General features: G+C 50.7%; 99 non-coding genes and 6 pseudogenes across 99 annotated transcripts; all 105 read left to right on the top strand.

The window, feature by feature from the left end:
* Nucleotides 1-3: 3 nt before the first annotated feature.
* On the top strand, nucleotides 4-122 carry LOC141382976 (5S ribosomal RNA). Its single transcript, XR_015487939.2, has one exon. It is a non-coding gene; the product is annotated as a 5S ribosomal RNA (ribosomal RNA).
* A 58-nt stretch (nucleotides 123-180) lies between these two features.
* LOC141382975 (5S ribosomal RNA) lies at nucleotides 181-299 on the top strand. The gene has a single exon (XR_015487937.2). It is a non-coding gene; the product is annotated as a 5S ribosomal RNA (ribosomal RNA).
* Nucleotides 300-357: 58 nt separating this feature from the next.
* On the top strand, nucleotides 358-476 carry LOC141383700 (5S ribosomal RNA). The gene has a single exon (XR_015489285.2). It is a non-coding gene; the product is annotated as a 5S ribosomal RNA (ribosomal RNA).
* A 58-nt stretch (nucleotides 477-534) lies between these two features.
* On the top strand, nucleotides 535-653 carry LOC141383612 (5S ribosomal RNA; annotated as a pseudogene).
* Nucleotides 654-711: 58 nt separating this feature from the next.
* On the top strand, nucleotides 712-830 carry LOC141382464 (5S ribosomal RNA). Its single transcript, XR_015486817.2, has one exon. It is a non-coding gene; the product is annotated as a 5S ribosomal RNA (ribosomal RNA).
* Nucleotides 831-888: 58 nt separating this feature from the next.
* On the top strand, nucleotides 889-1,007 carry LOC141382465 (5S ribosomal RNA). The gene has a single exon (XR_015486818.2). It is a non-coding gene; the product is annotated as a 5S ribosomal RNA (ribosomal RNA).
* A 58-nt stretch (nucleotides 1,008-1,065) lies between these two features.
* On the top strand, nucleotides 1,066-1,184 carry LOC141382466 (5S ribosomal RNA). Its single transcript, XR_015486819.2, has one exon. It is a non-coding gene; the product is annotated as a 5S ribosomal RNA (ribosomal RNA).
* A 58-nt stretch (nucleotides 1,185-1,242) lies between these two features.
* Nucleotides 1,243-1,361, top strand: LOC141382467 (5S ribosomal RNA). The gene has a single exon (XR_015486820.2). It is a non-coding gene; the product is annotated as a 5S ribosomal RNA (ribosomal RNA).
* A 58-nt stretch (nucleotides 1,362-1,419) lies between these two features.
* Nucleotides 1,420-1,538, top strand: LOC141382468 (5S ribosomal RNA). The gene has a single exon (XR_015486822.2). It is a non-coding gene; the product is annotated as a 5S ribosomal RNA (ribosomal RNA).
* A 58-nt stretch (nucleotides 1,539-1,596) lies between these two features.
* On the top strand, nucleotides 1,597-1,715 carry LOC141383801 (5S ribosomal RNA). Its single transcript, XR_015489443.2, has one exon. It is a non-coding gene; the product is annotated as a 5S ribosomal RNA (ribosomal RNA).
* Nucleotides 1,716-1,773: 58 nt separating this feature from the next.
* Nucleotides 1,774-1,892, top strand: LOC141382469 (5S ribosomal RNA). Its single transcript, XR_015486823.2, has one exon. It is a non-coding gene; the product is annotated as a 5S ribosomal RNA (ribosomal RNA).
* Nucleotides 1,893-1,950: 58 nt separating this feature from the next.
* On the top strand, nucleotides 1,951-2,069 carry LOC141383595 (5S ribosomal RNA). The gene has a single exon (XR_015489055.2). It is a non-coding gene; the product is annotated as a 5S ribosomal RNA (ribosomal RNA).
* Nucleotides 2,070-2,127: 58 nt separating this feature from the next.
* LOC141383594 (5S ribosomal RNA) lies at nucleotides 2,128-2,246 on the top strand. Its single transcript, XR_015489147.2, has one exon. It is a non-coding gene; the product is annotated as a 5S ribosomal RNA (ribosomal RNA).
* A 58-nt stretch (nucleotides 2,247-2,304) lies between these two features.
* LOC141382470 (5S ribosomal RNA) lies at nucleotides 2,305-2,423 on the top strand. The gene has a single exon (XR_015486824.2). It is a non-coding gene; the product is annotated as a 5S ribosomal RNA (ribosomal RNA).
* Nucleotides 2,424-2,481: 58 nt separating this feature from the next.
* Nucleotides 2,482-2,600, top strand: LOC141382471 (5S ribosomal RNA; annotated as a pseudogene).
* Nucleotides 2,601-2,658: 58 nt separating this feature from the next.
* Nucleotides 2,659-2,777, top strand: LOC141383613 (5S ribosomal RNA). Its single transcript, XR_015488998.2, has one exon. It is a non-coding gene; the product is annotated as a 5S ribosomal RNA (ribosomal RNA).
* Nucleotides 2,778-2,835: 58 nt separating this feature from the next.
* On the top strand, nucleotides 2,836-2,954 carry LOC141382472 (5S ribosomal RNA). The gene has a single exon (XR_015486826.2). It is a non-coding gene; the product is annotated as a 5S ribosomal RNA (ribosomal RNA).
* Nucleotides 2,955-3,012: 58 nt separating this feature from the next.
* Nucleotides 3,013-3,131, top strand: LOC141382473 (5S ribosomal RNA). The gene has a single exon (XR_015486827.1). It is a non-coding gene; the product is annotated as a 5S ribosomal RNA (ribosomal RNA).
* A 58-nt stretch (nucleotides 3,132-3,189) lies between these two features.
* LOC137493543 (5S ribosomal RNA) lies at nucleotides 3,190-3,308 on the top strand. The gene has a single exon (XR_015486828.2). It is a non-coding gene; the product is annotated as a 5S ribosomal RNA (ribosomal RNA).
* A 58-nt stretch (nucleotides 3,309-3,366) lies between these two features.
* LOC137492263 (5S ribosomal RNA) lies at nucleotides 3,367-3,485 on the top strand. The gene has a single exon (XR_015486829.2). It is a non-coding gene; the product is annotated as a 5S ribosomal RNA (ribosomal RNA).
* A 58-nt stretch (nucleotides 3,486-3,543) lies between these two features.
* Nucleotides 3,544-3,662, top strand: LOC141382474 (5S ribosomal RNA). The gene has a single exon (XR_015486830.1). It is a non-coding gene; the product is annotated as a 5S ribosomal RNA (ribosomal RNA).
* Nucleotides 3,663-3,720: 58 nt separating this feature from the next.
* Nucleotides 3,721-3,839, top strand: LOC141383585 (5S ribosomal RNA). Its single transcript, XR_015489015.2, has one exon. It is a non-coding gene; the product is annotated as a 5S ribosomal RNA (ribosomal RNA).
* A 58-nt stretch (nucleotides 3,840-3,897) lies between these two features.
* On the top strand, nucleotides 3,898-4,016 carry LOC137492265 (5S ribosomal RNA). The gene has a single exon (XR_015486831.1). It is a non-coding gene; the product is annotated as a 5S ribosomal RNA (ribosomal RNA).
* Nucleotides 4,017-4,074: 58 nt separating this feature from the next.
* LOC141383369 (5S ribosomal RNA) lies at nucleotides 4,075-4,192 on the top strand. The gene has a single exon (XR_015488648.2). It is a non-coding gene; the product is annotated as a 5S ribosomal RNA (ribosomal RNA).
* Nucleotides 4,193-4,250: 58 nt separating this feature from the next.
* Nucleotides 4,251-4,369, top strand: LOC141383367 (5S ribosomal RNA). Its single transcript, XR_015488704.2, has one exon. It is a non-coding gene; the product is annotated as a 5S ribosomal RNA (ribosomal RNA).
* Nucleotides 4,370-4,427: 58 nt separating this feature from the next.
* Nucleotides 4,428-4,546, top strand: LOC141383699 (5S ribosomal RNA). Its single transcript, XR_015489284.2, has one exon. It is a non-coding gene; the product is annotated as a 5S ribosomal RNA (ribosomal RNA).
* A 58-nt stretch (nucleotides 4,547-4,604) lies between these two features.
* On the top strand, nucleotides 4,605-4,723 carry LOC141382974 (5S ribosomal RNA). The gene has a single exon (XR_015487936.2). It is a non-coding gene; the product is annotated as a 5S ribosomal RNA (ribosomal RNA).
* A 58-nt stretch (nucleotides 4,724-4,781) lies between these two features.
* LOC141383373 (5S ribosomal RNA) lies at nucleotides 4,782-4,900 on the top strand. Its single transcript, XR_015488651.2, has one exon. It is a non-coding gene; the product is annotated as a 5S ribosomal RNA (ribosomal RNA).
* A 58-nt stretch (nucleotides 4,901-4,958) lies between these two features.
* Nucleotides 4,959-5,077, top strand: LOC141382973 (5S ribosomal RNA). The gene has a single exon (XR_015487935.1). It is a non-coding gene; the product is annotated as a 5S ribosomal RNA (ribosomal RNA).
* A 58-nt stretch (nucleotides 5,078-5,135) lies between these two features.
* LOC141382972 (5S ribosomal RNA) lies at nucleotides 5,136-5,254 on the top strand. Its single transcript, XR_015487934.1, has one exon. It is a non-coding gene; the product is annotated as a 5S ribosomal RNA (ribosomal RNA).
* A 58-nt stretch (nucleotides 5,255-5,312) lies between these two features.
* On the top strand, nucleotides 5,313-5,431 carry LOC141383424 (5S ribosomal RNA). The gene has a single exon (XR_015488762.2). It is a non-coding gene; the product is annotated as a 5S ribosomal RNA (ribosomal RNA).
* Nucleotides 5,432-5,489: 58 nt separating this feature from the next.
* LOC141382971 (5S ribosomal RNA) lies at nucleotides 5,490-5,608 on the top strand. The gene has a single exon (XR_015487933.1). It is a non-coding gene; the product is annotated as a 5S ribosomal RNA (ribosomal RNA).
* Nucleotides 5,609-5,666: 58 nt separating this feature from the next.
* On the top strand, nucleotides 5,667-5,785 carry LOC141382970 (5S ribosomal RNA). The gene has a single exon (XR_015487931.1). It is a non-coding gene; the product is annotated as a 5S ribosomal RNA (ribosomal RNA).
* Nucleotides 5,786-5,843: 58 nt separating this feature from the next.
* LOC141383601 (5S ribosomal RNA) lies at nucleotides 5,844-5,962 on the top strand. Its single transcript, XR_015489062.1, has one exon. It is a non-coding gene; the product is annotated as a 5S ribosomal RNA (ribosomal RNA).
* A 58-nt stretch (nucleotides 5,963-6,020) lies between these two features.
* On the top strand, nucleotides 6,021-6,139 carry LOC141383327 (5S ribosomal RNA). Its single transcript, XR_015488264.1, has one exon. It is a non-coding gene; the product is annotated as a 5S ribosomal RNA (ribosomal RNA).
* A 58-nt stretch (nucleotides 6,140-6,197) lies between these two features.
* LOC141383295 (5S ribosomal RNA) lies at nucleotides 6,198-6,316 on the top strand. Its single transcript, XR_015488224.2, has one exon. It is a non-coding gene; the product is annotated as a 5S ribosomal RNA (ribosomal RNA).
* A 58-nt stretch (nucleotides 6,317-6,374) lies between these two features.
* Nucleotides 6,375-6,493, top strand: LOC141383416 (5S ribosomal RNA). The gene has a single exon (XR_015488727.2). It is a non-coding gene; the product is annotated as a 5S ribosomal RNA (ribosomal RNA).
* A 58-nt stretch (nucleotides 6,494-6,551) lies between these two features.
* Nucleotides 6,552-6,670, top strand: LOC141383885 (5S ribosomal RNA; annotated as a pseudogene).
* Nucleotides 6,671-6,728: 58 nt separating this feature from the next.
* Nucleotides 6,729-6,847, top strand: LOC141382969 (5S ribosomal RNA). Its single transcript, XR_015487930.1, has one exon. It is a non-coding gene; the product is annotated as a 5S ribosomal RNA (ribosomal RNA).
* A 58-nt stretch (nucleotides 6,848-6,905) lies between these two features.
* Nucleotides 6,906-7,024, top strand: LOC141383521 (5S ribosomal RNA). Its single transcript, XR_015485251.2, has one exon. It is a non-coding gene; the product is annotated as a 5S ribosomal RNA (ribosomal RNA).
* A 58-nt stretch (nucleotides 7,025-7,082) lies between these two features.
* Nucleotides 7,083-7,201, top strand: LOC141382968 (5S ribosomal RNA). The gene has a single exon (XR_015487929.1). It is a non-coding gene; the product is annotated as a 5S ribosomal RNA (ribosomal RNA).
* A 58-nt stretch (nucleotides 7,202-7,259) lies between these two features.
* Nucleotides 7,260-7,378, top strand: LOC141383678 (5S ribosomal RNA). The gene has a single exon (XR_015489216.1). It is a non-coding gene; the product is annotated as a 5S ribosomal RNA (ribosomal RNA).
* A 58-nt stretch (nucleotides 7,379-7,436) lies between these two features.
* On the top strand, nucleotides 7,437-7,555 carry LOC141383066 (5S ribosomal RNA). Its single transcript, XR_015488012.2, has one exon. It is a non-coding gene; the product is annotated as a 5S ribosomal RNA (ribosomal RNA).
* Nucleotides 7,556-7,613: 58 nt separating this feature from the next.
* LOC141382967 (5S ribosomal RNA) lies at nucleotides 7,614-7,732 on the top strand. The gene has a single exon (XR_015487928.1). It is a non-coding gene; the product is annotated as a 5S ribosomal RNA (ribosomal RNA).
* Nucleotides 7,733-7,790: 58 nt separating this feature from the next.
* On the top strand, nucleotides 7,791-7,909 carry LOC141382966 (5S ribosomal RNA). The gene has a single exon (XR_015487927.1). It is a non-coding gene; the product is annotated as a 5S ribosomal RNA (ribosomal RNA).
* A 58-nt stretch (nucleotides 7,910-7,967) lies between these two features.
* Nucleotides 7,968-8,086, top strand: LOC141382965 (5S ribosomal RNA). Its single transcript, XR_015487926.1, has one exon. It is a non-coding gene; the product is annotated as a 5S ribosomal RNA (ribosomal RNA).
* Nucleotides 8,087-8,144: 58 nt separating this feature from the next.
* LOC141382964 (5S ribosomal RNA) lies at nucleotides 8,145-8,262 on the top strand. The gene has a single exon (XR_015487925.2). It is a non-coding gene; the product is annotated as a 5S ribosomal RNA (ribosomal RNA).
* Nucleotides 8,263-8,320: 58 nt separating this feature from the next.
* Nucleotides 8,321-8,439, top strand: LOC141382963 (5S ribosomal RNA). The gene has a single exon (XR_015487924.1). It is a non-coding gene; the product is annotated as a 5S ribosomal RNA (ribosomal RNA).
* A 58-nt stretch (nucleotides 8,440-8,497) lies between these two features.
* LOC141382962 (5S ribosomal RNA) lies at nucleotides 8,498-8,616 on the top strand. The gene has a single exon (XR_015487923.1). It is a non-coding gene; the product is annotated as a 5S ribosomal RNA (ribosomal RNA).
* Nucleotides 8,617-8,674: 58 nt separating this feature from the next.
* On the top strand, nucleotides 8,675-8,793 carry LOC141382961 (5S ribosomal RNA). The gene has a single exon (XR_015487922.1). It is a non-coding gene; the product is annotated as a 5S ribosomal RNA (ribosomal RNA).
* A 58-nt stretch (nucleotides 8,794-8,851) lies between these two features.
* On the top strand, nucleotides 8,852-8,970 carry LOC141382960 (5S ribosomal RNA). Its single transcript, XR_015487920.1, has one exon. It is a non-coding gene; the product is annotated as a 5S ribosomal RNA (ribosomal RNA).
* A 58-nt stretch (nucleotides 8,971-9,028) lies between these two features.
* Nucleotides 9,029-9,147, top strand: LOC141382959 (5S ribosomal RNA). Its single transcript, XR_015487919.1, has one exon. It is a non-coding gene; the product is annotated as a 5S ribosomal RNA (ribosomal RNA).
* Nucleotides 9,148-9,205: 58 nt separating this feature from the next.
* Nucleotides 9,206-9,324, top strand: LOC141382958 (5S ribosomal RNA). The gene has a single exon (XR_015487918.1). It is a non-coding gene; the product is annotated as a 5S ribosomal RNA (ribosomal RNA).
* A 58-nt stretch (nucleotides 9,325-9,382) lies between these two features.
* LOC141382957 (5S ribosomal RNA) lies at nucleotides 9,383-9,501 on the top strand. Its single transcript, XR_015487917.1, has one exon. It is a non-coding gene; the product is annotated as a 5S ribosomal RNA (ribosomal RNA).
* A 58-nt stretch (nucleotides 9,502-9,559) lies between these two features.
* LOC141382956 (5S ribosomal RNA) lies at nucleotides 9,560-9,678 on the top strand. Its single transcript, XR_015487916.1, has one exon. It is a non-coding gene; the product is annotated as a 5S ribosomal RNA (ribosomal RNA).
* A 58-nt stretch (nucleotides 9,679-9,736) lies between these two features.
* LOC141382955 (5S ribosomal RNA) lies at nucleotides 9,737-9,855 on the top strand. The gene has a single exon (XR_015487915.1). It is a non-coding gene; the product is annotated as a 5S ribosomal RNA (ribosomal RNA).
* Nucleotides 9,856-9,913: 58 nt separating this feature from the next.
* On the top strand, nucleotides 9,914-10,032 carry LOC141382954 (5S ribosomal RNA). The gene has a single exon (XR_015487914.1). It is a non-coding gene; the product is annotated as a 5S ribosomal RNA (ribosomal RNA).
* A 58-nt stretch (nucleotides 10,033-10,090) lies between these two features.
* On the top strand, nucleotides 10,091-10,209 carry LOC141382953 (5S ribosomal RNA). The gene has a single exon (XR_015487913.1). It is a non-coding gene; the product is annotated as a 5S ribosomal RNA (ribosomal RNA).
* A 58-nt stretch (nucleotides 10,210-10,267) lies between these two features.
* On the top strand, nucleotides 10,268-10,386 carry LOC141382952 (5S ribosomal RNA). The gene has a single exon (XR_015487912.1). It is a non-coding gene; the product is annotated as a 5S ribosomal RNA (ribosomal RNA).
* Nucleotides 10,387-10,444: 58 nt separating this feature from the next.
* On the top strand, nucleotides 10,445-10,563 carry LOC141382951 (5S ribosomal RNA). Its single transcript, XR_015487911.1, has one exon. It is a non-coding gene; the product is annotated as a 5S ribosomal RNA (ribosomal RNA).
* Nucleotides 10,564-10,621: 58 nt separating this feature from the next.
* LOC141382950 (5S ribosomal RNA) lies at nucleotides 10,622-10,740 on the top strand. Its single transcript, XR_015487909.1, has one exon. It is a non-coding gene; the product is annotated as a 5S ribosomal RNA (ribosomal RNA).
* A 58-nt stretch (nucleotides 10,741-10,798) lies between these two features.
* On the top strand, nucleotides 10,799-10,917 carry LOC141382949 (5S ribosomal RNA). Its single transcript, XR_015487908.1, has one exon. It is a non-coding gene; the product is annotated as a 5S ribosomal RNA (ribosomal RNA).
* Nucleotides 10,918-10,975: 58 nt separating this feature from the next.
* Nucleotides 10,976-11,094, top strand: LOC141382948 (5S ribosomal RNA). Its single transcript, XR_015487907.1, has one exon. It is a non-coding gene; the product is annotated as a 5S ribosomal RNA (ribosomal RNA).
* Nucleotides 11,095-11,152: 58 nt separating this feature from the next.
* Nucleotides 11,153-11,271, top strand: LOC141383827 (5S ribosomal RNA; annotated as a pseudogene).
* A 58-nt stretch (nucleotides 11,272-11,329) lies between these two features.
* LOC141382947 (5S ribosomal RNA) lies at nucleotides 11,330-11,448 on the top strand. The gene has a single exon (XR_015487906.1). It is a non-coding gene; the product is annotated as a 5S ribosomal RNA (ribosomal RNA).
* A 58-nt stretch (nucleotides 11,449-11,506) lies between these two features.
* Nucleotides 11,507-11,625, top strand: LOC141383465 (5S ribosomal RNA). The gene has a single exon (XR_015485250.2). It is a non-coding gene; the product is annotated as a 5S ribosomal RNA (ribosomal RNA).
* Nucleotides 11,626-11,683: 58 nt separating this feature from the next.
* On the top strand, nucleotides 11,684-11,802 carry LOC141382946 (5S ribosomal RNA). The gene has a single exon (XR_015487905.1). It is a non-coding gene; the product is annotated as a 5S ribosomal RNA (ribosomal RNA).
* A 58-nt stretch (nucleotides 11,803-11,860) lies between these two features.
* Nucleotides 11,861-11,979, top strand: LOC141382945 (5S ribosomal RNA). Its single transcript, XR_015487904.1, has one exon. It is a non-coding gene; the product is annotated as a 5S ribosomal RNA (ribosomal RNA).
* A 58-nt stretch (nucleotides 11,980-12,037) lies between these two features.
* On the top strand, nucleotides 12,038-12,156 carry LOC141382944 (5S ribosomal RNA). The gene has a single exon (XR_015487903.1). It is a non-coding gene; the product is annotated as a 5S ribosomal RNA (ribosomal RNA).
* A 58-nt stretch (nucleotides 12,157-12,214) lies between these two features.
* LOC141382943 (5S ribosomal RNA) lies at nucleotides 12,215-12,333 on the top strand. Its single transcript, XR_015487902.1, has one exon. It is a non-coding gene; the product is annotated as a 5S ribosomal RNA (ribosomal RNA).
* A 58-nt stretch (nucleotides 12,334-12,391) lies between these two features.
* Nucleotides 12,392-12,510, top strand: LOC137493587 (5S ribosomal RNA). Its single transcript, XR_015487901.1, has one exon. It is a non-coding gene; the product is annotated as a 5S ribosomal RNA (ribosomal RNA).
* A 58-nt stretch (nucleotides 12,511-12,568) lies between these two features.
* LOC137493586 (5S ribosomal RNA) lies at nucleotides 12,569-12,687 on the top strand. Its single transcript, XR_015487900.1, has one exon. It is a non-coding gene; the product is annotated as a 5S ribosomal RNA (ribosomal RNA).
* Nucleotides 12,688-12,745: 58 nt separating this feature from the next.
* Nucleotides 12,746-12,864, top strand: LOC137493585 (5S ribosomal RNA). Its single transcript, XR_015487898.1, has one exon. It is a non-coding gene; the product is annotated as a 5S ribosomal RNA (ribosomal RNA).
* A 58-nt stretch (nucleotides 12,865-12,922) lies between these two features.
* On the top strand, nucleotides 12,923-13,041 carry LOC137493584 (5S ribosomal RNA). The gene has a single exon (XR_015487897.1). It is a non-coding gene; the product is annotated as a 5S ribosomal RNA (ribosomal RNA).
* Nucleotides 13,042-13,099: 58 nt separating this feature from the next.
* LOC137493582 (5S ribosomal RNA) lies at nucleotides 13,100-13,218 on the top strand. The gene has a single exon (XR_015487896.1). It is a non-coding gene; the product is annotated as a 5S ribosomal RNA (ribosomal RNA).
* A 58-nt stretch (nucleotides 13,219-13,276) lies between these two features.
* Nucleotides 13,277-13,395, top strand: LOC137493581 (5S ribosomal RNA). Its single transcript, XR_015487895.1, has one exon. It is a non-coding gene; the product is annotated as a 5S ribosomal RNA (ribosomal RNA).
* Nucleotides 13,396-13,453: 58 nt separating this feature from the next.
* On the top strand, nucleotides 13,454-13,572 carry LOC137493580 (5S ribosomal RNA). The gene has a single exon (XR_015487894.1). It is a non-coding gene; the product is annotated as a 5S ribosomal RNA (ribosomal RNA).
* A 58-nt stretch (nucleotides 13,573-13,630) lies between these two features.
* On the top strand, nucleotides 13,631-13,749 carry LOC137493579 (5S ribosomal RNA). Its single transcript, XR_015487893.1, has one exon. It is a non-coding gene; the product is annotated as a 5S ribosomal RNA (ribosomal RNA).
* A 58-nt stretch (nucleotides 13,750-13,807) lies between these two features.
* Nucleotides 13,808-13,926, top strand: LOC137493578 (5S ribosomal RNA). The gene has a single exon (XR_015487892.1). It is a non-coding gene; the product is annotated as a 5S ribosomal RNA (ribosomal RNA).
* Nucleotides 13,927-13,984: 58 nt separating this feature from the next.
* LOC137493577 (5S ribosomal RNA) lies at nucleotides 13,985-14,103 on the top strand. Its single transcript, XR_015487891.1, has one exon. It is a non-coding gene; the product is annotated as a 5S ribosomal RNA (ribosomal RNA).
* A 58-nt stretch (nucleotides 14,104-14,161) lies between these two features.
* Nucleotides 14,162-14,280, top strand: LOC137493576 (5S ribosomal RNA). Its single transcript, XR_015487890.1, has one exon. It is a non-coding gene; the product is annotated as a 5S ribosomal RNA (ribosomal RNA).
* A 58-nt stretch (nucleotides 14,281-14,338) lies between these two features.
* LOC137493575 (5S ribosomal RNA) lies at nucleotides 14,339-14,457 on the top strand. Its single transcript, XR_015487889.1, has one exon. It is a non-coding gene; the product is annotated as a 5S ribosomal RNA (ribosomal RNA).
* A 58-nt stretch (nucleotides 14,458-14,515) lies between these two features.
* On the top strand, nucleotides 14,516-14,634 carry LOC137493574 (5S ribosomal RNA). Its single transcript, XR_015487887.1, has one exon. It is a non-coding gene; the product is annotated as a 5S ribosomal RNA (ribosomal RNA).
* Nucleotides 14,635-14,692: 58 nt separating this feature from the next.
* LOC141382941 (5S ribosomal RNA) lies at nucleotides 14,693-14,811 on the top strand. Its single transcript, XR_015487886.1, has one exon. It is a non-coding gene; the product is annotated as a 5S ribosomal RNA (ribosomal RNA).
* A 58-nt stretch (nucleotides 14,812-14,869) lies between these two features.
* LOC141382940 (5S ribosomal RNA) lies at nucleotides 14,870-14,988 on the top strand. The gene has a single exon (XR_015487885.1). It is a non-coding gene; the product is annotated as a 5S ribosomal RNA (ribosomal RNA).
* Nucleotides 14,989-15,046: 58 nt separating this feature from the next.
* Nucleotides 15,047-15,165, top strand: LOC141382939 (5S ribosomal RNA). The gene has a single exon (XR_015487884.1). It is a non-coding gene; the product is annotated as a 5S ribosomal RNA (ribosomal RNA).
* A 58-nt stretch (nucleotides 15,166-15,223) lies between these two features.
* On the top strand, nucleotides 15,224-15,342 carry LOC141382938 (5S ribosomal RNA). Its single transcript, XR_015487883.1, has one exon. It is a non-coding gene; the product is annotated as a 5S ribosomal RNA (ribosomal RNA).
* A 58-nt stretch (nucleotides 15,343-15,400) lies between these two features.
* Nucleotides 15,401-15,519, top strand: LOC141382937 (5S ribosomal RNA). The gene has a single exon (XR_015487882.1). It is a non-coding gene; the product is annotated as a 5S ribosomal RNA (ribosomal RNA).
* Nucleotides 15,520-15,577: 58 nt separating this feature from the next.
* On the top strand, nucleotides 15,578-15,696 carry LOC141382936 (5S ribosomal RNA). The gene has a single exon (XR_015487881.1). It is a non-coding gene; the product is annotated as a 5S ribosomal RNA (ribosomal RNA).
* Nucleotides 15,697-15,754: 58 nt separating this feature from the next.
* LOC141383914 (5S ribosomal RNA) lies at nucleotides 15,755-15,873 on the top strand (annotated as a pseudogene).
* Nucleotides 15,874-15,931: 58 nt separating this feature from the next.
* On the top strand, nucleotides 15,932-16,050 carry LOC141382935 (5S ribosomal RNA). Its single transcript, XR_015487880.1, has one exon. It is a non-coding gene; the product is annotated as a 5S ribosomal RNA (ribosomal RNA).
* A 58-nt stretch (nucleotides 16,051-16,108) lies between these two features.
* Nucleotides 16,109-16,227, top strand: LOC141383404 (5S ribosomal RNA). Its single transcript, XR_015485249.2, has one exon. It is a non-coding gene; the product is annotated as a 5S ribosomal RNA (ribosomal RNA).
* Nucleotides 16,228-16,285: 58 nt separating this feature from the next.
* LOC141382934 (5S ribosomal RNA) lies at nucleotides 16,286-16,404 on the top strand. The gene has a single exon (XR_015487879.1). It is a non-coding gene; the product is annotated as a 5S ribosomal RNA (ribosomal RNA).
* Nucleotides 16,405-16,462: 58 nt separating this feature from the next.
* LOC141382933 (5S ribosomal RNA) lies at nucleotides 16,463-16,581 on the top strand. The gene has a single exon (XR_015487877.1). It is a non-coding gene; the product is annotated as a 5S ribosomal RNA (ribosomal RNA).
* Nucleotides 16,582-16,639: 58 nt separating this feature from the next.
* Nucleotides 16,640-16,758, top strand: LOC141382932 (5S ribosomal RNA). The gene has a single exon (XR_015487875.1). It is a non-coding gene; the product is annotated as a 5S ribosomal RNA (ribosomal RNA).
* Nucleotides 16,759-16,816: 58 nt separating this feature from the next.
* On the top strand, nucleotides 16,817-16,935 carry LOC141382931 (5S ribosomal RNA). The gene has a single exon (XR_015487874.1). It is a non-coding gene; the product is annotated as a 5S ribosomal RNA (ribosomal RNA).
* Nucleotides 16,936-16,993: 58 nt separating this feature from the next.
* On the top strand, nucleotides 16,994-17,112 carry LOC141382930 (5S ribosomal RNA). Its single transcript, XR_015487873.1, has one exon. It is a non-coding gene; the product is annotated as a 5S ribosomal RNA (ribosomal RNA).
* A 58-nt stretch (nucleotides 17,113-17,170) lies between these two features.
* Nucleotides 17,171-17,289, top strand: LOC141382929 (5S ribosomal RNA). The gene has a single exon (XR_015487872.1). It is a non-coding gene; the product is annotated as a 5S ribosomal RNA (ribosomal RNA).
* A 58-nt stretch (nucleotides 17,290-17,347) lies between these two features.
* Nucleotides 17,348-17,466, top strand: LOC141382928 (5S ribosomal RNA). The gene has a single exon (XR_015487871.1). It is a non-coding gene; the product is annotated as a 5S ribosomal RNA (ribosomal RNA).
* Nucleotides 17,467-17,524: 58 nt separating this feature from the next.
* On the top strand, nucleotides 17,525-17,643 carry LOC141382927 (5S ribosomal RNA). Its single transcript, XR_015487870.1, has one exon. It is a non-coding gene; the product is annotated as a 5S ribosomal RNA (ribosomal RNA).
* A 58-nt stretch (nucleotides 17,644-17,701) lies between these two features.
* Nucleotides 17,702-17,820, top strand: LOC141382926 (5S ribosomal RNA). Its single transcript, XR_015487869.1, has one exon. It is a non-coding gene; the product is annotated as a 5S ribosomal RNA (ribosomal RNA).
* A 58-nt stretch (nucleotides 17,821-17,878) lies between these two features.
* LOC141382925 (5S ribosomal RNA) lies at nucleotides 17,879-17,997 on the top strand. The gene has a single exon (XR_015487868.1). It is a non-coding gene; the product is annotated as a 5S ribosomal RNA (ribosomal RNA).
* A 58-nt stretch (nucleotides 17,998-18,055) lies between these two features.
* On the top strand, nucleotides 18,056-18,174 carry LOC141383912 (5S ribosomal RNA; annotated as a pseudogene).
* Nucleotides 18,175-18,232: 58 nt separating this feature from the next.
* LOC141382924 (5S ribosomal RNA) lies at nucleotides 18,233-18,351 on the top strand. The gene has a single exon (XR_015487867.1). It is a non-coding gene; the product is annotated as a 5S ribosomal RNA (ribosomal RNA).
* Nucleotides 18,352-18,409: 58 nt separating this feature from the next.
* On the top strand, nucleotides 18,410-18,528 carry LOC137493871 (5S ribosomal RNA). Its single transcript, XR_015489075.1, has one exon. It is a non-coding gene; the product is annotated as a 5S ribosomal RNA (ribosomal RNA).
* The last annotated feature ends 339 nt before the right edge of the window (nucleotides 18,529-18,867 follow it).

The following is an 18,867-nucleotide window of genomic DNA, read 5'->3' as shown; positions in this document are numbered from 1 at the left end:
TTCGCTTACGGCCATACCACCCTGGAAATGCCCGATCTCATCTGAACTCGGAAGTAAAGCAGGGTCGGGCCTGCTTAGTACTTGGATGGGAGACCGCCTGGGAATACCAGGTGCTGTAAGCTTTTCGAAGTGCTTCATTTGGCAGCTGATTTAAATAGCCAACGCTTGACATCCTCTTTCGCTTACGGCCATACCACCCTGGAAATGCCCGATCTCATCTGAACTCGGAAGTAAAGCAGGGTCGGGCCTGGTTAGTACTTGGATGGGAGACCGCCTGGGAATTCCAGGTGCTGTAAGCTTTTCGAAGTGCTTCATTTGGCAGCTGATTTAAATAGCCAACGCTTGACATCCTCTTTCGCTTACGGCCATACCACCCTGGAAATGCCCGATCTCATCTGAACTCGGAAGTAAAGCAGGGTCGGGCCTGGTTAGTACTTGGATGGGAGACCGCCTGGGAATACCAGGTGCTTGAAGCTTTTCGAAGTGCTTCATTTGGCAGCTGATTTAAATAGCCAACGCTTGACATCCTCTTTCGCTTACGGCCATACCACCCTGGAAATGCCCGATCTCATCTGAACTCGGAAGTAAAGCAGGGTCGGGCCTGGTTAGTACTTGGATGGGAGACAGCCTGGGAATACCAGGTGCTTGAAGCTTTTCGAAGTGCTTCATTTGGCAGCTGATTTAAATAGCCAACGCTTGACATCCTCTTTCGATTACGGCCATACCACCCTGGAAATGCCCGATCTCATCTGAACTCGGAAGTAAAGCAGGGTCGGGCCTGGTTAGTACTTGGATGGGAGACCGCCTGGGAATACCAGGTGCTGTAAGCTTTTCGAAGTGCTTCATTTGGCAGCTGATTTAAATAGCCAACGCTTGACACCCTCTTTCGCTTACGGCCATACCACCCTGGAAATGCCCGATCTCATCTGAACTCGGAAGTAAAGCAGGGTCGGGCCTGGTTAGTACTTGGATGGGAGACCGCCTGGGAATACCAGGTGCTGCAAGCTTTTCGAAGTGCTTCATTTGGCAGCTGATTTAAATAGCCAACGCTTGACATCCTCTTTCGCTTACGGCCATACCACCCTGGAAATGCCCGATCTCATCTGAACTCGGAAGTAAAGCAGGGTCGGGCCTGGTTAGTACTTGGATGGGAGACCGCCTGGGAATTCCAGGTGCTGTAAGCTTTTCGAAGTGCTTCATTTGGCAGCTGATTTAAATAGCCAACGCTTGACATCCTCTTTCGCTTACGGCCATACCACCCTGGAAATGCCCGATCTCATCTGAACTCGGAAGTAAAGCAGGGTCGGGCCTGGTTAGTACTTGGATGGGAGACCGCCTGGGAATACCAGGTGCTTGAAGCTTTTCGAAGTGCTTCATTTGGCAGCTGATTTAAATAGCCAACGCTTGACATCCTCTTTCGCTTACGGCCATACCACCCTGGAAATGCCCGATCTCATCTGAACTCGGAAGTAAAGCAGGGTCGGGCCTGGTTAGTACTTGGATGGGAGACCGCCTGGGAATACCAGGTGCTTGAAGCTTTTCGAAGTGCTTCATTTGGCAGCTGATTTAAATAGCCAACGCTTGACATCCTCTTTCGATTACGGCCATACCACCCTGGAAATGCCCGATCTCATCTGAACTCGGAAGTAAAGCAGGGTCGGGCCTGGTTAGTACTTGGATGGGAGACCGCCTGGGAATACCAGGTGCTGTAAGCTTTTCGAAGTGCTTCATTTGGCAGCTGATTTAAATAGCCAACGCTTGACACCCTCTTTCGCTTACGGCCATACCACCCTGGAAATGCCCGATCTCATCTGAACTCGGAAGTAAAGCAGGGTCGGGCCTGGTTAGTACTTGGATGGGAGACCGCCTGGGAATACCAGGTGCTGCAAGCTTTTCGAAGTGCTTCATTTGGCAGCTGATTTAAATAGCCAACGCTTGACACTCTCTTTCGCTTATGGCCATACCACCCTGGAAATGCCCGATCTCATCTGAACTCGGAAGTAAAGCAGGGTCGGGCCTGGTTAGTACTTGGATGGGAGACCGCCTGGGAATACCAGGTGCTGCAAGCTTTTCGAAGTGCTTCATTTGGCAGCTGATTTAAATAGCCAACGCTTGACACTCTCTTTCGCTTATGGCCATACCACCCTGGAAATGCCCGATCTCATCTGAACTCGGAAGTAAAGCAGGGTCGGGCCTGGTTAGTACTTGGATGGGAGACCGCCTGGGAATACCAGGTGCTGTAAGCTTTTCGAAGTGCTTCATTTGGCAGCTGATTTAAATAGCCAACGCTTGACATCCTCTTTCGCTTACGGCCATACCACCCTGGAAATGCCCGATCTCATCTGAACTCTGAAGTAAAGCAGGGTCGGGCCTGGTTAGTACTTGGATGGGAGACCGCCTGGGAATACCAGGTGCTGTAAGCTTTTCGAAGTGCTTCATTTGGCAGCTGATTTAAATAGCCAACGCTTGACATCCTCTTTCGCTTACGGCCATACCACCCTGGAAATGCCCGATCTCATCTGAACTCGGAAGTAAAGCAGGGTCCGGCCTGGTTAGTACTTGGATGGGAGACCGCCTGGGAATACCAGGTGCTTGAAGCTTTTCGAAGTGCTTCATTTGGCAGCTGATTTAAATAGCCAACGCTTGACATCCTCTTTCGCTTACGGCCATACCACCCTGGAAATGCCCGATCTCATCTGAACTCGGAAGTAAAGCAGGGTCGGGCCTGGTTAGTACTTGGATGGGAGACCGCCTGGGAATACCAGGTGCTGTAAGCTTTTCGAAGTGCTTCATTTGGCAGCTGATTTAAATAGCCAACGCTTGACACCCTCTTTCGCTTACGGCCATACCACCCTGGAAATGCCCGATCTCATCTGAACTCGGAAATAAAGCAGGGTCGGGCCTGGTTAGTACTTGGATGGGAGACCGCCTGGGAATACCAGGTGCTGTAAGCTTTTCGAAGTGCTTCATTTGGCAGCTGATTTAAATAGCCAACGCTTGACACTCTCTTTCGCTTACGGCCATACCACCCTGGAAATGCCCGATCTCATCTGAACTCGGAAGTAAAGCAGGGTCGGGCCTGGTTAGTACTTGGATGGGAGACCGCCTGGGAATACCAGGTGCTGTAAGCTTTTCGAAGTGCTTCATTTGGCAGCTGATTTAAATAGCCAACGCTTGACATCCTCTTTCGCTTACGGCCATACCACCCTGGAAATGCCCGATCTCATCTGAACTCTGAAGTAAAGCAGGGTCGGGCCTGGTTAGTACTTGGATGGGAGACCGCCTGGGAATACCAGGTGCTGTAAGCTTTTCGAAGTGCTTCATTTGGCAGCTGATTTAAATAGCCAACGCTTGACATCCTCTTTCGCTTACGGCCATACCACCCTGGAAATGCCCGATCTCATCTGAACTCGGAAGTAAAGCAGGGCCGGGCCTGGTTAGTACTTGGATGGGAGACCGCCTGGGAATACCAGGTGCTGTAAGCTTTTCGAAGTGCTTCATTTGGCAGCTGATTTAAATAGCCAACGCTTGACATCCTCTTTCGCTTACGGCCATACCACCCTGGAAATGCCCGATCTCATCTGAACTCGGAAGTAAAGCAGGGTCGGGCCTGGTTAGTACTTGGATGGGAGACCGCCTGGGAATACCAGGTGCTGTAAGCTTTTCGAAGTGCTTCATTTGGCAGCTGATTTAAATAGCCAACGCTTGACATCCTCTTTCGCTTACGGCCATACCACCCTGGAAATGCCCGATCTCATCTGAACTCGGAAGTAAAGCAGGGTCGGGCCTGGTTAGTACTTGGATGGGAGACCGCCTGGGAATACCAGGTGCTGTAAGCTTTTCGAAGTGCTTCATTTGGCAGCTGATTTAAATAGCCAACGCTTGACATCCTCTTTCGCTTACGGCCATACCACCCTGGAAATGCCCGATCTCATCTGAACTCGGAAGTAAAGCAGGGTCGGGCCTGGTTAGTACTTGGATGGGAGACCGCCTGGGAATACCAGGTGCTGTAAGCTTTTCGAAGTGCTTCATTTGGCAGCTGATTTAAATAGCCAATGCTTGACATCCTCTTTCGCTTACGCCATACCACCCTGGAAATGCCCGATCTCATCTGAACTCGGAAGTAAAGCAGGGTCGGGCCTGGTTAGTACTTGGATGGGAGACCGCCTGGGAATACCAGGTGCTGTAAGCTTTTCGAAGTGCTTCATTTGGCAGCTGATTTAAATAGCCAACGCTTGACATCCTCTTTCGCTTACGGCCATACCACCCTGGAAATGCCCGATCTCATCTGAACTCGGAAGTAAAGCAGGGTCGGGCCTGGTTAGTACTTGGATGGGAGACCGCCTGGGAATACCAGGTGCTGTAAGCTTTTCGAAGTGCTTCATTTGGCAGCTGATTTAAATAGCCAACGCTTGACACCCTCTTTCGCTTACGGCCATACCACCCTGGAAATGCCCGATCTCATCTGAACTCGGAAGTAAAGCAGGGTCGGGCCTGGTTAGTACTTGGATGGGAGACCGCCTGGGAATACCAGGTGCTGTAAGCTTTTCGAAGTGCTTCATTTGGCAGCTGATTTAAATAGCCAACGCTTGACATCCTCTTTCGCTTACGGCCATACCACCCTGGAAATGCCCGATCTCATCTGAACTCGGAAGTAAAGCAGGGTCGGGCCTGGTTAGTACTTGGATGGGAGACCGCCTGGGAATACCAGGTGCTGTAACCTTTTCGAAGTGCTTCATTTGGCAGCTGATTTAAATAGCCAACGCTTGACACCCTCTTTCGCTTACGGCCATACCACCCTGGAAATGCCCGATCTCATCTGAACTCGGAAGTAAAGCAGGGTCGGGCCTGGTTAGTACTTGGATGGGAGACCGCCTGGGAATACCAGGTGCTGTAAGCTTTTCGAAGTGCTTCATTTGGCAGCTGATTTAAATAGCCAACGCTTGACATCCTCTTTCGCTTACGGCCATACCACCCTGGAAATGCCCGATCTCATCTGAACTCGGAAGTAAAGCAGGGTCGGGCCTGGTTAGTACTTGGATGGGAGACCGCCTGGGAATACCAGGTGCTGTAAGCTTTTCGAAGTGCTTCATTTGGCAGCTGATTTAAATAGCCAACGCTTGACATCCTCTTTCGCTTACGGCCATACCACCCTGGAAATGCCCGATCTCATCTGAACTCGGAAGTAAAGCAGGGTCGGGCCTGGTTAGTACTTGGATGGGAGACCGCCTGGGAATACCAGGTGCTGTAAGCTTTTCGAAGTGCTTCATTTGGCAGCTGATTTAAATAGCCAACGCTTGACATCCTCTTTCGCTTACGGCCATACCACCCTGGAAATGCCCGATCTCATCTGAACTCGGAAGTAAAGCAGGGTCGGGCCTGGTTAGTACTTGGATGGGAGACCGCCTGGGAATACCAGGTGCTGTAAGCTTTTCGAAGTGCTTCATTTGGCAGCTGATTTAAATAGCCAACGCTTGACATCCTCTTTCGCTTACGGCCATACCACCCTGGAAATGCCCGATCTCATCTGAACTCGGAAGTAAAGCAGGGTCGGGCCTGGTTAGTACTTGGATGGGAGACCGCCTGGGAATACCAGGTGCTGTAAGCTTTTCGAAGTGCTTCATTTGGCAGCTGATTTAAATAGCCAACGCTTGACACCCTCTTTCGCTTACGGCCATACCACCCTGGAAATGCCCGATCTCATCTGAACTCGGAAGTAAAGCAGGGTCGGGCCTGGTTAGTACTTGGATGGGAGACCGCCTGGGAATACCAGGTGCTGTAAGCTTTTCGAAGTGCTTCATTTGGCAGCTGATTTAAATAGCCAACGCTTGACATCCTCTTTAGCTTACGGCCATACCACCCTGGAAATGCCCGATCTCATCTGAACTCGGAAGTAAAGCAGGGTCGGGCCTGGTTAGTACTTGGATGGGAGACCGCCTGGGAATACCAGGTGCTGCAAGCTTTTCGAAGTGCTTCATTTGGCAGCTGATTTAAATAGCCAACGCTTGACACTCTCTTTCGCTTATGGCCATACCACCCTGGAAATGCCCGATCTCATCTGAACTCGGAAGTAAAGCAGGGTCGGGCCTGGTTAGTACTTGGATGGGAGACCGCCTGGGAATACCAGGTGCTGTAAGCTTTTCGAAGTGCTTCATTTGGCAGCTGATTTAAATAGCCAACGCTTGACACCCTCTTTCGCTTACGGCCATACCACCCTGGAAATGCCCGATCTCATCTGAACTCGGAAGTAAAGCAGGGTCGGACCTGGTTAGTACTTGGATGGGAGACCGCCTGGGAATACCAGGTGCTGTAAGCTTTTCGAAGTGCTTCATTTGGCAGCTGATTTAAATAGCCAACGCTTGACATCCTCTTTCGCTTACGGCCATACCACCCTGGAAATGCCCGATCTCATCTGAACTCTGAAGTAAAGCAGGGTCGGGCCTGGTTAGTACTTGGATGGGAGACCGCCTGGGAATACCAGGTGCTGTAAGCTTTTCGAAGTGCTTCATTTGGCAGCTGATTTAAATAGCCAACGCTTGACATCCTCTTTCGCTTACGGCCATACCACCCTGGAAATGCCCGATCTCATCTGAACTCGGAAGTAAAGCAGGGTCCGGCCTGGTTAGTACTTGGATGGGAGACCGCCTGGGAATACCAGGTGCTTGAAGCTTTTCGAAGTGCTTCATTTGGCAGCTGATTTAAATAGCCAACGCTTGACATCCTCTTTCGCTTACGGCCATACCACCCTGGAAATGCCCGATCTCATCTGAACTCGGAAGTAAAGCAGGGTCGGGCCTGGTTAGTACTTGGATGGGAGACCGCCTGGGAATACCAGGTGCTGTAAGCTTTTCGAAGTGCTTCATTTGGCAGCTGATTTAAATAGCCAACGCTTGACACCCTCTTTCGCTTACGGCCATACCACCCTGGAAATGCCCGATCTCATCTGAACTCGGAAATAAAGCAGGGTCGGGCCTGGTTAGTACTTGGATGGGAGACCGCCTGGGAATACCAGGTGCTGTAAGCTTTTCGAAGTGCTTCATTTGGCAGCTGATTTAAATAGCCAACGCTTGACACTCTCTTTCGCTTACGGCCATACCACCCTGGAAATGCCCGATCTCATCTGAACTCGGAAGTAAAGCAGGGTCGGGCCTGGTTAGTACTTGGATGGGAGACCGCCTGGGAATACCAGGTGCTGTAAGCTTTTCGAAGTGCTTCATTTGGCAGCTGATTTAAATAGCCAACGCTTGACATCCTTTTTCGCTTACGGCCATACCACCCTGGAAATGCCCGATCTCATCTGAACTCTGAAGTAAAGCAGGGTCGGGCCTGGTTAGTACTTGGATGGGAGACCGCCTGGGAATACCAGGTGCTGTAAGCTTTTCGAAGTGCTTCATTTGGCAGCTGATTTAAATAGCCAACGCTTGACATCCTCTTTCGCTTACGGCCATACCACCCTGGAAATGCCCGATCTCATCTGAACTCGGAAGTAAAGCAGGGCCGGGCCTGGTTAGTACTTGGATGGGAGACCGCCTGGGAATACCAGGTGCTGTAAGCTTTTCGAAGTGCTTCATTTGGCAGCTGATTTAAATAGCCAACGCTTGACATCCTCTTTCGCTTACGGCCATACCACCCTGGAAATGCCCGATCTCATCTGAACTCGGAAGTAAAGCAGGGTCGGGCCTGGTTAGTACTTGGATGGGAGACCGCCTGGGAATACCAGGTGCTGTAAGCTTTTCGAAGTGCTTCATTTGGCAGCTGATTTAAATAGCCAACGCTTGACATCCTCTTTCGCTTACGGCCATACCACCCTGGAAATGCCCGATCTCATCTGAACTCGGAAGTAAAGCAGGGTCGGGCCTGGTTAGTACTTGGATGGGAGACCGCCTGGGAATACCAGGTGCTGTAAGCTTTTCGAAGTGCTTCATTTGGCAGCTGATTTAAATAGCCAACGCTTGACATCCTCTTTCGCTTACGGCCATACCACCCTGGAAATGCCCGATCTCATCTGAACTCGGAAGTAAAGCAGGGTCGGGCCTGGTTAGTACTTGGATGGGAGACCGCCTGGGAATACCAGGTGCTGTAAGCTTTTCGAAGTGCTTCATTTGGCAGCTGATTTAAATAGCCAATGCTTGACATCCTCTTTCGCTTACGCCATACCACCCTGGAAATGCCCGATCTCATCTGAACTCGGAAGTAAAGCAGGGTCGGGCCTGGTTAGTACTTGGATGGGAGACCGCCTGGGAATACCAGGTGCTGTAAGCTTTTCGAAGTGCTTCATTTGGCAGCTGATTTAAATAGCCAACGCTTGACATCCTCTTTCGCTTACGGCCATACCACCCTGGAAATGCCCGATCTCATCTGAACTCGGAAGTAAAGCAGGGTCGGGCCTGGTTAGTACTTGGATGGGAGACCGCCTGGGAATACCAGGTGCTGTAAGCTTTTCGAAGTGCTTCATTTGGCAGCTGATTTAAATAGCCAACGCTTGACACCCTCTTTCGCTTACGGCCATACCACCCTGGAAATGCCCGATCTCATCTGAACTCGGAAGTAAAGCAGGGTCGGGCCTGGTTAGTACTTGGATGGGAGACCGCCTGGGAATACCAGGTGCTGTAAGCTTTTCGAAGTGCTTCATTTGGCAGCTGATTTAAATAGCCAACGCTTGACATCCTCTTTCGCTTACGGCCATACCACCCTGGAAATGCCCGATCTCATCTGAACTCGGAAGTAAAGCAGGGTCGGGCCTGGTTAGTACTTGGATGGGAGACCGCCTGGGAATACCAGGTGCTGTAAGCTTTTCGAAGTGCTTCATTTGGCAGCTGATTTAAATAGCCAACGCTTGACACCCTCTTTCGCTTACGGCCATACCACCCTGGAAATGCCCGATCTCATCTGAACTCGGAAGTAAAGCAGGGTCGGGCCTGGTTAGTACTTGGATGGGAGACCGCCTGGGAATACCAGGTGCTGTAAGCTTTTCGAAGTGCTTCATTTGGCAGCTGATTTAAATAGCCAACGCTTGACATCCTCTTTCGCTTACGGCCATACCACCCTGGAAATGCCCGATCTCATCTGAACTCGGAAGTAAAGCAGGGTCGGGCCTGGTTAGTACTTGGATGGGAGACCGCCTGGGAATACCAGGTGCTGTAAGCTTTTCGAAGTGCTTCATTTGGCAGCTGATTTAAATAGCCAACGCTTGACATCCTCTTTCGCTTACGGCCATACCACCCTGGAAATGCCCGATCTCATCTGAACTCGGAAGTAAAGCAGGGTCGGGCCTGGTTAGTACTTGGATGGGAGACCGCCTGGGAATACCAGGTGCTGTAAGCTTTTCGAAGTGCTTCATTTGGCAGCTGATTTAAATAGCCAACGCTTGACATCCTCTTTCGCTTACGGCCATACCACCCTGGAAATGCCCGATCTCATCTGAACTCGGAAGTAAAGCAGGGTCGGGCCTGGTTAGTACTTGGATGGGAGACCGCCTGGGAATACCAGGTGCTGTAAGCTTTTCGAAGTGCTTCATTTGGCAGCTGATTTAAATAGCCAACGCTTGACATCCTCTTTCGCTTACGGCCATACCACCCTGGAAATGCCCGATCTCATCTGAACTCGGAAGTAAAGCAGGGTCGGGCCTGGTTAGTACTTGGATGGGAGACCGCCTGGGAATACCAGGTGCTGTAAGCTTTTCGAAGTGCTTCATTTGGCAGCTGATTTAAATAGCCAACGCTTGACACCCTCTTTCGCTTACGGCCATACCACCCTGGAAATGCCCGATCTCATCTGAACTCGGAAGTAAAGCAGGGTCGGGCCTGGTTAGTACTTGGATGGGAGACCGCCTGGGAATACCAGGTGCTGTAAGCTTTTCGAAGTGCTTCATTTGGCAGCTGATTTAAATAGCCAACGCTTGACATCCTCTTTAGCTTACGGCCATACCACCCTGGAAATGCCCGATCTCATCTGAACTCGGAAGTAAAGCAGGGTCGGGCCTGGTTAGTACTTGGATGGGAGACCGCCTGGGAATACCAGGTGCTGTAAGCTTTTCGAAGTGCTTCATTTGGCAGCTGATTTAAATAGCCAACGCTTGAAATCCTCTTTTGCTTACGGCCATACCACCCTGGAAATGCCCGATCTCATCTGAACTCGGAAGTAAAGCAGGGTCGGGCCTGGTTAGTACTTGGATGGGAGACCGCCTGGGAATACCAGGTGCTGTAAGCTTTTCGAAGTGCTTCATTTGGCAGCTGATTTAAATAGCCAACGCTTGACACCCTCTTTCGCTTACGGCCATACCACCCTGGAAATGCCCGATCTCATCTGAACTCGGAAGTAAAGCAGGGTCGGGCCTGGTTAGTACTTGGATGGGAGACCGCCTGGGAATACCAGGTGCTGTAAGCTTTTCGAAGTGCTTCATTTGGCAGCTGATTTAAATAGCCAACGCTTGACATCCTCTTTCGCTTACGGCCATACCACCCTGGAAATGCCCGATCTCATCTGAACTCGGAAGTAAAGCAGGGTCGGGCCTGGTTAGTACTTGGATGGGAGACCGCCTGGGAATACCAGGTGCTGTAAGCTTTTCGAAGTGCTTCATTTGGCAGCTGATTTAAATAGCCAACGCTTGACACCCTCTTTCGCTTACGGCCATACCACCCTGGAAATGCCCGATCTCATCTGAACTCGGAAGTAAAGCAGGGTCGGGCCTGGTTAGTACTTGGATGGGAGACCGCCTGGGAATACCAGGTGCTGTAAGCTTTTCGAAGTGCTTCATTTGGCAGCTGATTTAAATAGCCAACGCTTGACATCCTCTTTCGCTTACGGCCATACCACCCTGGAAATGCCCGATCTCATCTGAACTCGGAAGTAAAGCAGGGTCGGGCCTGGTTAGTACTTGGATGGGAGACCGCCTGGGAATACCAGGTGCTGTAAGCTTTTCGAAGTGCTTCATTTGGCAGCTGATTTAAATAGCCAACGCTTGACACCCTCTTTCGCTTACGGCCATACCACCCTGGAAATGCCCGATCTCATCTGAACTCGGAAGTAAAGCAGGGTCGGGCCTGGTTAGTACTTGGATGGGAGACCGCCTGGGAATACCAGGTGCTGTAAGCTTTTCGAAGTGCTTCATTTGGCAGCTGATTTAAATAGCCAACGCTTGACATCCTCTTTCGCTTACGGCCATACCACCCTGGAAATGCCCGATCTCATCTGAACTCGGAAGTAAAGCAGGGTCCGGCCTGGTTAGTACTTGGATGGGAGACCGCCTGGGAATACCAGGTGCTTGAAGCTTTTCGAAGTGCTTCATTTGGCAGCTGATTTAAATAGCCAACGCTTGACATCCTCTTTCGCTTACGGCCATACCACCCTGGAAATGCCCGATCTCATCTGAACTCGGAAGTAAAGCAGGGTCGGGCCTGGTTAGTACTTGGATGGGAGACCGCCTGGGAATACCAGGTGCTGTAAGCTTTTCGAAGTGCTTCATTTGGCAGCTGATTTAAATAGCCAACGCTTGACACCCTCTTTCGCTTACGGCCATACCACCCTGGAAATGCCCGATCTCATCTGAACTCGGAAATAAAGCAGGGTCGGGCCTGGTTAGTACTTGGATGGGAGACCGCCTGGGAATACCAGGTGCTGTAAGCTTTTCGAAGTGCTTCATTTGGCAGCTGATTTAAATAGCCAACGCTTGACACTCTCTTTCGCTTACGGCCATACCACCCTGGAAATGCCCGATCTCATCTGAACTCGGAAGTAAAGCAGGGTCGGGCCTGGTTAGTACTTGGATGGGAGACCGCCTGGGAATACCAGGTGCTGTAAGCTTTTCGAAGTGCTTCATTTGGCAGCTGATTTAAATAGCCAACGCTTGACACCCTCTTTCGCTTACGGCCATACCACCCTGGAAATGCCCGATCTCATCTGAACTCGGAAGTAAAGCAGGGTCGGGCCTGGTTAGTACTTGGATGGGAGACCGCCTGGGAATACCAGGTGCTGTAAGCTTTTCGAAGTGCTTCATTTGGCAGCTGATTTAAATAGCCAACGCTTGACATCCTCTTTCGCTTACGGCCATACCACCCTGGAAATGCCCGATCTCATCTGAACTCGGAAGTAAAGCAGGGTCGGGCCTGGTTAGTACTTGGATGGGAGACCGCCTGGGAATACCAGGTGCTGTAAGCTTTTCGAAGTGCTTCATTTGGCAGCTGATTTAAATAGCCAACGCTTGACATCCTCTTTCGCTTACGGCCATACCACCCTGGAAATGCCCGATCTCATCTGAACTCGGAAGTAAAGCAGGGTCGGGCCTGGTTAGTACTTGGATGGGAGACCGCCTGGGAATACCAGGTGCTGTAAGCTTTTCGAAGTGCTTCATTTGGCAGCTGATTTAAATAGCCAACGCTTGACATCCTCTTTCGCTTACGGCCATACCACCCTGGAAATGCCCGATCTCATCTGAACTCGGAAGTAAAGCAGGGTCGGGCCTGGTTAGTACTTGGATGGGAGACCGCCTGGGAATACCAGGTGCTGTAAGCTTTTCGAAGTGCTTCATTTGGCAGCTGATTTAAATAGCCAACGCTTGACATCCTCTTTCGCTTACGGCCATACCACCCTGGAAATGCCCGATCTCATCTGAACTCGGAAGTAAAGCAGGGTCGGGCCTGGTTAGTACTTGGATGGGAGACCGCCTGGGAATACCAGGTGCTGTAAGCTTTTCGAAGTGCTTCATTTGGCAGCTGATTTAAATAGCCAACGCTTGACATCCTCTTTCGCTTACGGCCATACCACCCTGGAAATGCCCGATCTCATCTGAACTCGGAAGTAAAGCAGGGTCGGGCCTGGTTAGTACTTGGATGGGAGACCGCCTGGGAATACCAGGTGCTGTAAGCTTTTCGAAGTGCTTCATTTGGCAGCTGATTTAAATAGCCAACGCTTGACATCCTCTTTCGCTTACGGCCATACCACCCTGGAAATGCCCGATCTCATCTGAACTCGGAAGTAAAGCAGGGTCGGGCCTGGTTAGTACTTGGATGGGAGACCGCCTGGGAATACCAGGTGCTGTAAGCTTTTCGAAGTGCTTCATTTGGCAGCTGATTTAAATAGCCAACGCTTGACACCCTCTTTCGCTTACGGCCATACCACCCTGGAAATGCCCGATCTCATCTGAACTCGGAAGTAAAGCAGGGTCGGGCCTGGTTAGTACTTGGATGGGAGACCGCCTGGGAATACCAGGTGCTGTAAGCTTTTCGAAGTGCTTCATTTGGCAGCTGATTTAAATAGCCAACGCTTGACATCCTCTTTCGCTTACGGCCATACCACCCTGGAAATGCCCGATCTCATCTGAACTCGGAAGTAAAGCAGGGTCGGGCCTGGTTAGTACTTGGATGGGAGACCGCCTGGGAATACCAGGTGCTGTAAGCTTTTCGAAGTGCTTCATTTGGCAGCTGATTTAAATAGCCAACGCTTGACACCCTCTTTCGCTTACGGCCATACCACCCTGGAAATGCCCGATCTCATCTGAACTCGGAAGTAAAGCAGGGTCGGGCCTGGTTAGTACTTGGATGGGAGACCGCCTGGGAATACCAGGTGCTGTAAGCTTTTCGAAGTGCTTCATTTGGCAGCTGATTTAAATAGCCAACGCTTGACATCCTCTTTCGCTTACGGCCATACCACCCTGGAAATGCCCGATCTCATCTGAACTCGGAAGTAAAGCAGGGTCGGGCCTGGTTAGTACTTGGATGGGAGACCGCCTGGGAATACCAGGTGCTGTAAGCTTTTCGAAGTGCTTCATTTGGCAGCTGATTTAAATAGCCAACGCTTGACATCCTCTTTCGCTTACGGCCATACCACCCTGGAAATGCCCGATCTCATCTGAACTCGGAAGTAAAGCAGGGTCGGGCCTGGTTAGTACTTGGATGGGAGACCGCCTGGGAATACCAGGTGCTGTAAGCTTTTCGAAGTGCTTCATTTGGCAGCTGATTTAAATAGCCAACGCTTGACATCCTCTTTCGCTTACGGCCATACCACCCTGGAAATGCCCGATCTCATCTGAACTCGGAAGTAAAGCAGGGTCGGGCCTGGTTAGTACTTGGATGGGAGACCGCCTGGGAATACCAGGTGCTGTAAGCTTTTCGAAGTGCTTCATTTGGCAGCTGATTTAAATAGCCAACGCTTGACATCCTCTTTCGCTTACGGCCATACCACCCTGGAAATGCCCGATCTCATCTGAACTCGGAAGTAAAGCAGGGTCGGGCCTGGTTAGTACTTGGATGGGAGACCGCCTGGGAATACCAGGTGCTGTAAGCTTTTCGAAGTGCTTCATTTGGCAGCTGATTTAAATAGCCAACGCTTGACACCCTCTTTCGCTTACGGCCATACCACCCTGGAAATGCCCGATCTCATCTGAACTCGGAAGTAAAGCAGGGTCGGGCCTGGTTAGTACTTGGATGGGAGACCGCCTGGGAATACCAGGTGCTGTAAGCTTTTCGAAGTGCTTCATTTGGCAGCTGATTTAAATAGCCAACGCTTGACATCCTCTTTAGCTTACGGCCATACCACCCTGGAAATGCCCGATCTCATCTGAACTCGGAAGTAAAGCAGGGTCGGGCCTGGTTAGTACTTGGATGGGAGACCGCCTGGGAATACCAGGTGCTGTAAGCTTTTCGAAGTGCTTCATTTGGCAGCTGATTTAAATAGCCAACGCTTGACATCCTCTTTCGCTTACGGCCATACCACCCTGGAAATGCCCGATCTCATCTGAACTCGGAAGTAAAGCAGGGTCGGGCCTGGTTAGTACTTGGATGGGAGACCGCCTGGGAATACCAGGTGCTGTAAGCTTTTCGAAGTGCTTCATTTGGCAGCTGATTTAAATAGCCAACGCTTGACACCCTCTTTCGCTTACGGCCATACCACCCTGGAAATGCCCGATCTCATCTGAACTCGGAAGTAAAGCAGGGTCGGGCCTGGTTAGTACTTGGATGGGAGACCGCCTGGGAATACCAGGTGCTGTAAGCTTTTCGAAGTGCTTCATTTGGCAGCTGATTTAAATAGCCAACGCTTGACATCCTCTTTCGCTTACGGCCATACCACCCTGGAAATGCCCGATCTCATCTGAACTCGGAAGTAAAGCAGGGTCGGGCCTGGTTAGTACTTGGATGGGAGACCGCCTGGGAATACCAGGTGCTGTAAGCTTTTCGAAGTGCTTCATTTGGCAGCTGATTTAAATAGCCAACGCTTGACACCCTCTTTCGCTTACGGCCATACCACCCTGGAAATGCCCGATCTCATCTGAACTCGGAAGTAAAGCAGGGTCGGGCCTGGTTAGTACTTGGATGGGAGACCGCCTGGGAATACCAGGTGCTGTAAGCTTTTCGAAGTGCTTCATTTGGCAGCTGATTTAAATAGCCAACGCTTGACATCCTCTTTCGCTTACGGCCATACCACCCTGGAAATGCCCGATCTCATCTGAACTCGGAAGTAAAGCAGGGTCGGGCCTGGTTAGTACTTGGATGGGAGACCGCCTGGGAATACCAGGTGCTGTAAGCTTTTCGAAGTGCTTCATTTGGCAGCTGATTTAAATAGCCAACGCTTGACACCCTCTTTCGCTTACGGCCATACCACCCTGGAAATGCCCGATCTCATCTGAACTCGGAAGTAAAGCAGGGTCGGGCCTGGTTAGTACTTGGATGGGAGACCGCCTGGGAATACCAGGTGCTGTAAGCTTTTCGAAGTGCTTCATTTGGCAGCTGATTTAAATAGCCAACGCTTGACATCCTCTTTCGCTTACGGCCATACCACCCTGGAAATGCCCGATCTCATCTGAACTCGGAAGTAAAGCAGGGTCCGGCCTGGTTAGTACTTGGATGGGAGACCGCCTGGGAATACCAGGTGCTTGAAGCTTTTCGAAGTGCTTCATTTGGCAGCTGATTTAAATAGCCAACGCTTGACATCCTCTTTCGCTTACGGCCATACCACCCTGGAAATGCCCGATCTCATCTGAACTCGGAAGTAAAGCAGGGTCGGGCCTGGTTAGTACTTGGATGGGAGACCGCCTGGGAATACCAGGTGCTGTAAGCTTTTCGAAGTGCTTCATTTGGCAGCTGATTTAAATAGCCAACGCTTGACACCCTCTTTCGCTTACGGCCATACCACCCTGGAAATGCCCGATCTCATCTGAACTCGGAAATAAAGCAGGGTCGGGCCTGGTTAGTACTTGGATGGGAGACCGCCTGGGAATACCAGGTGCTGTAAGCTTTTCGAAGTGCTTCATTTGGCAGCTGATTTAAATAGCCAACGCTTGACACTCTCTTTCGCTTACGGCCATACCACCCTGGAAATGCCCGATCTCATCTGAACTCGGAAGTAAAGCAGGGTCGGGCCTGGTTAGTACTTGGATGGGAGACCGCCTGGGAATACCAGGTGCTGTAAGCTTTTCGAAGTGCTTCATTTGGCAGCTGATTTAAATAGCCAACGCTTGACACCCTCTTTCGCTTACGGCCATACCACCCTGGAAATGCCCGATCTCATCTGAACTCGGAAGTAAAGCAGGGTCGGGCCTGGTTAGTACTTGGATGGGAGACCGCCTGGGAATACCAGGTGCTGTAAGCTTTTCGAAGTGCTTCATTTGGCAGCTGATTTAAATAGCCAACGCTTGACATCCTCTTTCGCTTACGGCCATACCACCCTGGAAATGCCCGATCTCATCTGAACTCGGAAGTAAAGCAGGGTCGGGCCTGGTTAGTACTTGGATGGGAGACCGCCTGGGAATACCAGGTGCTGTAAGCTTTTCGAAGTGCTTCATTTGGCAGCTGATTTAAATAGCCAACGCTTGACATCCTCTTTCGCTTACGGCCATACCACCCTGGAAATGCCCGATCTCATCTGAACTCGGAAGTAAAGCAGGGTCGGGCCTGGTTAGTACTTGGATGGGAGACCGCCTGGGAATACCAGGTGCTGTAAGCTTTTCGAAGTGCTTCATTTGGCAGCTGATTTAAATAGCCAACGCTTGACATCCTCTTTCGCTTACGGCCATACCACCCTGGAAATGCCCGATCTCATCTGAACTCGGAAGTAAAGCAGGGTCGGGCCTGGTTAGTACTTGGATGGGAGACCGCCTGGGAATACCAGGTGCTGTAAGCTTTTCGAAGTGCTTCATTTGGCAGCTGATTTAAATAGCCAACGCTTGACATCCTCTTTCGCTTACGGCCATACCACCCTGGAAATGCCCGATCTCATCTGAACTCGGAAGTAAAGCAGGGTCGGGCCTGGTTAGTACTTGGATGGGAGACCGCCTGGGAATACCAGGTGCTGTAAGCTTTTCGAAGTGCTTCATTTGGCAGCTGATTTAAATAGCCAACGCTTGACATCCTCTTTCGCTTACGGCCATACCACCCTGGAAATGCCCGATCTCATCTGAACTCGGAAGTAAAGCAGGGTCGGGCCTGGTTAGTACTTGGATGGGAGACCGCCTGGGAATACCAGGTGCTGTAAGCTTTTCGAAGTGCTTCATTTGGCAGCTGATTTAAATAGCCAACGCTTGACATCCTCTTTCGCTTACGGCCATACCACCCTGGAAATGCCCGATCTCATCTGAACTCGGAAGTAAAGCAGGGTCGGGCCTGGTTAGTACTTGGATGGGAGACCGCCTGGGAATACCAGGTGCTGTAAGCTTTTCGAAGTGCTTCATTTGGCAGCTGATTTAAATAGCCAACGCTTGACATCCTCTTTCGCTTACGGCCATACCACCCTGGAAATGCCCGATCTCATCTGAACTCGGAAGTAAAGCAGGGTCGGGCCTGGTTAGTACTTGGATGGGAGACCGCCTGGGAATACCAGGTGCTGTAAGCTTTTCGAAGTGCTTCATTTGGCAGCTGATTTAAATAGCCAACGCTTGACACCCTCTTTCGCTTACGGCCATACCACCCTGGAAATGCCCGATCTCATCTGAACTCGGAAGTAAAGCAGGGTCGGGCCTGGTTAGTACTTGGATGGGAGACCGCCTGGGAATACCAGGTGCTGTAAGCTTTTCGAAGTGCTTCATTTGGCAGCTGATTTAAATAGCCAACGCTTGACATCCTCTTTCGCTTACGGCCATACCACCCTGGAAATGCCCGATCTCATCTGAACTCGGAAGTAAAGCAGGGTCCGGCCTGGTTAGTACTTGGATGGGAGACCGCCTGGGAATACCAGGTGCTTGAAGCTTTTCGAAGTGCTTCATTTGGCAGCTGATTTAAATAGCCAACGCTTGACATCCTCTTTCGCTTACGGCCATACCACCCTGGAAATGCCCGATCTCATCTGAACTCGGAAGTAAAGCAGGGTCGGGCCTGGTTAGTACTTGGATGGGAGACCGCCTGGGAATACCAGGTGCTGTAAGCTTTTCGAAGTGCTTCATTTGGCAGCTGATTTAAATAGCCAACGCTTGACACCCTCTTTCGCTTACGGCCATACCACCCTGGAAATGCCCGATCTCATCTGAACTCGAAAGTAAAGCAGGGTCGGGCCTGGTTAGTACTTGGATGGGAGACCGCCTGGGAATACCAGGTGCTGTAAGCTTTTCGAAGTGCTTCATTTGGCAGCTGCTTTAAATAGCCAACGCTTGACAGCCTCTTTCGCTTACGGCCATACCACCCTGGACACGCCCTCTAGTGTGAGTTAGAGTTGGTGCACTGCAGGAAGTGTGAGGTGGCAGTAGGAAGAGAGAGGCTCTTCCATTTTTGCAGTTTTGTTTTTTTATTTTTAGATTTTGCATTACAAAGTTTACTTTAATTGTTTTTTCAGTTAAAGATTAATTTTAACTAACCCCAAACAGTAACACTGTTTTGGGGTTAGAAAACAACAACATGGACACAACAGAGAAAGAGAATAGACAGGACACGAATGAACAAAGGAACG

This window comes from Danio rerio, chromosome 4 (genome assembly GCF_052040795.2).
Source record: "Danio rerio strain M-AB ecotype USA chromosome 4, GRCz13ab, whole genome shotgun sequence".
Lineage (NCBI taxonomy): Eukaryota > Metazoa > Chordata > Actinopteri > Cypriniformes > Danionidae > Danio > Danio rerio.
The sequence above is the reverse complement of the archived record's forward strand: the minus strand, read 5'-3'. Positions and strand labels throughout refer to the sequence as shown.